General features: G+C 40.5%; 1 pseudogene; it reads left to right on the top strand.

Annotated features, from left to right (window-relative positions):
* The first annotated feature begins 6,930 nt into the window (after positions 1-6,930).
* Positions 6,931-7,051, top strand: LOC125612684 (annotated as a pseudogene).

Below are 7,051 nucleotides of genomic sequence, written 5' to 3'. Positions count from 1 at the left end.
TGACATGTGACATGTGTGGTCACTCAGAGCATGGGCTCTAGGGTCAGGCAGAACCAGGATAAATGTAGGCCTTGCCACTCACTGGCTGTATGACTACAGACAAGCCATTTTGTTGTTCTGAGGCTGTAAAATGGGGACTGTGTGAGGACTAAATAATGTCCCTAGGGCTGGGGCTTTAACTCAGTGGTAGAGCGCTCGCCTAGCACGTGTGAGGCACTGGGTTCCATCCTCAGCACCACATAAAAATAAAATAAAATAAAGGCAACCTTGAAAAAAAAAATAATGTACTTGACTGCAGCTTCACCAGCCTGGAAGGATAAAAATGGAGTTAAGAGCTACTGAGGGCATACGTGGGTGCTGTCTTTATCACTGTCGCAGGGCCTCTAGCCCTTCCAATGTCAATCCAGTCATTGTCGAGTGACTCGGGAGATGACATGGTGCACTCATCACAAATCCTCTTGGTCTCCCAGTGGTGGATGCCATTTTCTACTTCTTAGTTGATGTCTTCCAAGGAGGCTGACCTTCCTGCAGGGACACCCCAGGCCACTGCTGCTCTTGGGTTCTTCCCCTGGCACTGGAGCCCCGCATAACCTTGGCCTGGAGGATGGGAGAAAGAGAGCGGATGGCAGAGTCTCACTCCGAAGGGAGGCTGATGTCGTGGAGAGAGCTCGGGCCCTGAGGTCTCACCCACGGGTGTGCTACCTGGGACAAGTGACATGACCTCTCTGAGCTTACATCTAAAAATGTCAAATGGGTACTTTCATTTACCAGGAGACTATAAGAAAGGGACCCTAGAGCAGTGCTGGGCTCCCGTGACAAGGGGCCTCAAGAAATGTGACATAATCAGTAGTATCTCTCTACCCTCCTGGGCCATTAGGACACAATAAGGTCACATTCAGACTGCTGAACTTGGGACTTGGGGCTAAAAGGCTAGAGTCTTGAGTCCTGATTCTTTTCTGAAAATAAGTATTATTATTATTATTATTATTATTATTATTATTATTATTATGGTGCTGGGGATTGAACCAGGGTCTTGTGCATGTAAGGCAAGCACTCTACCAGCTGAGCTATACTCCCAGCCCAGCATTTTATTTTTTAAAATTGTTTTTAGTTCTGTGATGCTGGTAATTAAACCCAGGGCCTCACACATGCTAGGCAAGTACTCTACTACTAAGCTACGTACCAGTCCTTAACATAAGTATTTTAATTCACCTGTTTGCTCATTCAATACATTGATTTTTATATCTATCCAATGCTGGGCCTTCTTCTAGACTAAGCATTAAATGCACAGGTTATATTAAAAGGCTTAAAATATTACTGAGAAGTACAAAATAAAATTTGAATAGATGAAAGCCTAAATGATGCCCTTGTATGGGGTAAATTTTTATTGTAGAAATGTCAAAGACTGAGCTGGAGTTGTGGCTCGATGGTGGAGTGCTTGCCTAGCATTTGTGAGGTGCCTGGATTCAATCCTTAGCCCCACATAAAAATAAATAAACCAAGGTATTGGGTCCACTTACAACTAAAAAAAAAAAAAGAAAGAAAGAAAGAAAAAGAAAAAGAAAAGAAAGAAAGAAAGAAAGAAAGAAAGAAAGAAAAAAAAAGAAATGTCAAAGACTCATGCTTGGTGCATTGATGTGTACCTGTAATCCCAGAGACTCAAGAGACTAAAGCAGGAAGATCTCAAGTTGAAGGTCAGCCTTCACGACTTAGTGAGACCCTGTCTCAAAACAAAACCTAAAAATGAGCCTGGGGATGTGGCTTAGTGGTTAAGGGCCTCTGGGTTCAGTCCCTGGCACCAAAAGATAAATAAATAAATAAATAAAACTAAAAAGTTAAAAGAACTGGGGACTCAGTGGTAAAGCACCTCTGGGTTCAATCCCTAGTGCTAACAAAACAAAATATGATTCTCAAATTCACTTAAAAAATCTGTGTTCTAATGAAGATTGAGCTAAAGTTTATTTAAAAGAGTAAGTGCTTAAAATGAACTAAAGAAATTAAAAAAAAAAGAAGTTCAAGCAGAATCTTTCTATTATAACCTGGTTATGACTACAGTTTAGAATCTAGTTTTTTTTTTTTTTTTTTTAGAATCTAGTTTTAATAGAGGGATAGATAAATGGCCATTGTGAGAGAAGAGAAAGCACCCAGATAGACACAACACCAGTTAAAGATATAAAAAAAGACAGCATGTTGAATCATGTAAAAATGTATTATTTTTTTTAAATGAGAAAAATAACCAATATTTAAAAAGTCAGGCTGGATCTGTCCAGCTTCTCATTGTAGATCAATGATTTAATTGACATAGATTCAGTACGTGATTATTCATTTGAGACATCTTTCTGTCTTCCTTCCCCTCTCACTGTCTCTGTCTCTTTGTTTGGCCTTCATGATGTGACAGTGTTTTAGTTTTTCTCCTATTTCTTTGGAAGATCTTTCTCAGCTTTTTTCCTCGTTACTTGTGTCCTATACCACAGATCACTCTTTTTTTTTCTATTTATACTCATTTTCTTAGTGATATTATCCGACTTTGCTACTTTACCCACAACTTCTAAATTAAAATCTCCAGCCCTAGAATTTCCAAGAAAATTCACAGTTTCTGAGTTCATGAGACAGAGTCTGGAGTCTAAGGTGGCAAAGGTGGCTAAATTTGCAAGACAGAATACCAGAGACAAGAGAGTTTCACAGAGAGAGGAAACTCCAGGATTTGGCAGAAAATCCCAATCAGGTCTTCAGTGAATACTGCTCAGTGTGTGCATGTGAGAAAACAGCCCAAGACTAGGGGTCTTAGTCCATTTTCGGTTGCTATAACAGAATACAGCAGATGGAATAATTAATAAACAACAGAGTGGACTTAACTACTACCCTGGAGGCTGGGGCATCCAAGATGGAAGGGCTGCATCTGCTGAGGGTCTTCCCTTTGCTTATAACATGGTGAAATACTTACATCAAATGGAGACAGATAGATATAGAGATAGAGATAGAGATAGAGAGAGAGAGAGAGAGAGAGAGAGAGAATGGGAAAGAGGTGTTGGGGAAACCAAGTACCTTGTACATGGTAAGCACATGCTTTACCACTGAACTACATCCCCAGTCCTGAAATCACTTTTATACCAAATCCACTCTCACAACAATGAGCCCATTGCTGTGATATGACAGTAATTCTTTCATGAGGGCAGAGTTCTCATGACGAAATCACCTCTTGAAGGTCCCATATCTTATGAAGTAAATAAAATTTACTCCCTAAGTAAATTTAGTTGTAGATGGACACAATACCTTTATTTTATTTATTTATTTTTATGTGGTGGTGAGGCTCAAACCCGGTGCCTCACACTTCTTAGGCAATTGCTCTCTCTCTGGTCCACAATCCCAGCCCTCTAATCATCTCTTAATGACCCACCATATTAAAATCATTACAGTAAGGACCAAGCTTCCAACTAGAGAGGAAAAAAGGGAGAAAAGGTGGGAGATGGTCACTTATGAAAATAGAAGGGAGACTAATAGAGGAAATAGACCTGGGGAGAGGATGTGGGAGGTAAAGGGGAGGTATTGAGGAATGATGTGACCAATTTATATTTGTAATCTCATTACTATGTATAGTTGTAATCCACCAATTATGGGGGGAAATTATGTATGATGATGTCAAAATGAAGTCAACTGGGGCTGTGACGTTGACTCAGTGGGAGAGCGCTTGCCTAGCATGCATAAGGCACGGGGTTCGATTCTCAGCACCACATACAAATAAATAAAATAAAAAATTTCATCAACAACTAATAAAAATATTTTTTAAAAATGAAGCCAACTTGGGCTGGGGATGTGGCTCAAGCGGTAGCACGCTTGCCTGGCATGCGCGAGGCATTGGGTTCGATCCTCAGCACCACATACAAATGAGTTAAAGATGTGTGTCTACTGAAAACTGAAAAATAAATATTTAAAAAAATGAAGCCAACTGTTATGTGTAACTATAATGTACTAATAAAAGCATAAAAGGGCCTCATCTCCTCTGGGACTGGGGTTGTAGCTCAGTGGTAGATCACTTACCTGGCATGCATTAGGCACTGGGTTCGAATCTCAGCACCACATTAAAATAAATAAATAAACAAAGATATTGTGTCCACCTACAACTAAAAAAAAATTTAAAAAGGCTTCATTTCCTAACACTATTGCTTTGGAGATTAAGTTTCCAACCCATGAACTTTGGGGAAACATCTGAACCATACTAACAGAGAATAACTACCTGAAAGTAGCAAGGGTAACAACGTCTGGAATTTACAAAGGGCTGGAAGCAGTTTGTGTTCCTATCAGCCAGAGAAGAATATCCTAACTTACTCATGGATCATTAAGTCATTCATCCAAAAAGGCATTAAAATTCACTTTAGCATATGGCTGCTTTTTTGCCCACCTAAAAAGACTTTTAAAAGGCTTCCAATGGCTCATACAATTTCCAAGTAACAGAACAATACTCTAGAATGTTTACAGAAGTACAGAACTATTCAGCACCTAAAAAGCTAAATTTAATAATAGTTTGCATCCAAAAAATAATTAGCAGACATGCAAAAGAAAGTATGCCTTATTATCAGAAAAGCCAATCTATATAAACAGACTCAGACATGATAGACATGTAGAATCAGAGAGGAAAATCATTCTCAAAGTTACTCAACTTGTATTAAATGTTCAAGAAGGGAGAGGAGCATGTGCAGATGGAAGCCAAAACAGAGGTACAAAATGACTCAAATCACATTTGTATAGATGGAAAATAAATTCCACTGGATGGAATTAATAGCAGATTAAACACTGCAAAAGGGAACATTAATGTGTTTGAAAGAGAGAGTAATAGATACTATCAAAAAGGAGAAAAGAAAAAAAATTTTAATATTTATTTTTTAGTTTTAGGTGGACACAATATCTTTATTTTATTTTTATGTGGTGCTGAGAATCGAACCCAGTGCCTCACGCATGTTAGGCAAGCACACTACCACTTGAGCCACATCTCCAGACCAGAAAAAAAAATATTTTTTTAAATGACAAAATGTCTGTCCCAGTGAGCTCTGAGACAGCCTTTAGGCCAGTCCATAGTTAATTGGAATCTCTTAGAGATCAAGGGCCCTACATTTTTCAAATTTGATCAAAATTATCCTCCTACCAATCCACAAAACTCAATTGACCTTCAGCTTAAGAAACATGAAGAAACGCTATACTTAGGCACAATCATAAGCAGGGTCTTTAAACCAATATTTTTTTTTAAAAAATATTTTAACAACATCCAGAGAAATGGAGAAACAAGGGTAAGAATGACAGCAGACTTCATTCAGGAAACAGACTTGTCCTCAGGGCCCCTGAATCCTGGCTCAAGCCCCTCTTGGCCAAAGCAATCTCACCTGTGCAGAGAACTTCTGGGAAACTTGCCTGTCAGTGCCATGCAACGGGCCTGCCCACCTGGGTCTCAGCAGATCCTGAAACAGCCCTGAATCGTGGCCCCACAGCTGCAGTCTGGGAGTTGATCTGCCTAGTCAGAGACCCTGAAAGATAAGGCCATGTATGTCCCCATGCCAAGACTGCCCACCTTGGTCTCAAAGAGGATTTTGCATGGTCCTGGATCCCTGTTCCAACCTCTCCCAGCGGTGGTCTGAGAGTAGTTATTCCTCCCAAGACCTGGAGGGAGGAAAACCCCTCAGTGTTTGGCCCCCACTATGGATCTTGAAATAGCCCTATAAATCAGCCCCCCCTCAACTGTGGTCTGAGAGCAGGTTTGTGTGCCTGAGAGCCTGCGAAGAGACACACATGTCTGTGACCACAGAGGCAGGCTTCACGACCTCAGCCTTGGCTATGGATCTTTGGCTTTATGTCTCTTATGGACTTCTCCTGCTGCAGTTTAGAGATGGTTTTGGTGGGTACCCCAAAGGTTCATATGCTGGATCTTTGTCTATTTTTAACCTTTTTATTTAACTATATAAAAAATCTCCCATATTTTGTGCATCATTTCCCCCCATAATTGGTGCATTACAACTATACATAGTAATGAGATTACAAATATAAATTGGTCAATAATCATTCCCCAATACCTCCCCTTTACCTCCCACATCCTCTCCCCCAGGTCTATTTCCTCTATTAGTCTCCCTTCTATTTTCATAAGTGATCACCCCCCACCTTTTCTCCCTTTTTTCCTCTCTAGTTGGAAGCTTGGTCCTTACTGTAATGATTTTAATATGGTGGGCCATTAAGAGATGATTAGAGGGCTGGGATTGTGGCTCAGTGAGAAAGCAATTGCCTAAGAAGTGTGAGGCACTGGGTTTGAGTCTCAGCACCACATAAAAATAAATAAAATAAAGGTATTGTGCCCATCTACAACTAAAAAAATATTTAAAAAAGAAAGATAATTGGAGCATGGGTACACTGTCCTCTGAGACGATTAATATAGCCCTTGGAGGACGAGTTCCCCAGAGTGGATTATGAAGAGTCTGGCCCCTGCCTGCTGTCATGCTTCATTGCTCACACACGTGCTCCTCCTGCATGTGGCTGGTTCCCTTTCCACTTCTCTGCCAGTTGTGGCACAGTCAGACGCTGATGCCATGCTGTTTAGACTTTCCAGGCACAAGAATCATGAGCCAAACAAATCTCTTTTCTTTTTAAAGTACTCAGTCTCCAGTATTTTATTATAGCAACACAAAATGGACTAAAATACCTCCTCTATATGTTTTCAGGAGATACACAGGTGGATTAAAATGGGCATTGATGAATAGCACTGGCACTGCCTTGTTTAAGTCTCCAGGAGTGCTGTTAGGGTTTGGATCTGGAATGTCCTCCAAAACTCATGTGTTGAAAGCATCAAGGTTCAGAGGTGGGGTTTTTAGGCAGTGATCAGAACATGAAGACTCTGATCTCATCAGTGGGTTAATCTATTTGCTGGATGAATCCATTGATAGCTGAGTGGATGGCCTCCTGGTGATTGCCATAGACTATGTGCTTACACTGTACAGAAAGAGGAGGCAGAGGACATTTACCCCACCAACACCTCAGACCAGGCCTGATCTACATTGTGAATGGGGGCACTTGA

The sequence above is a fragment of the Marmota marmota genome, unplaced genomic scaffold (genome assembly GCF_001458135.2).
Source record: "Marmota marmota marmota unplaced genomic scaffold, marMar, whole genome shotgun sequence".
In the NCBI taxonomy this organism is placed as follows: Eukaryota; Metazoa; Chordata; class Mammalia; order Rodentia; family Sciuridae; genus Marmota; species Marmota marmota.
This window is presented reverse-complemented; position numbering and strand designations above follow the sequence as displayed.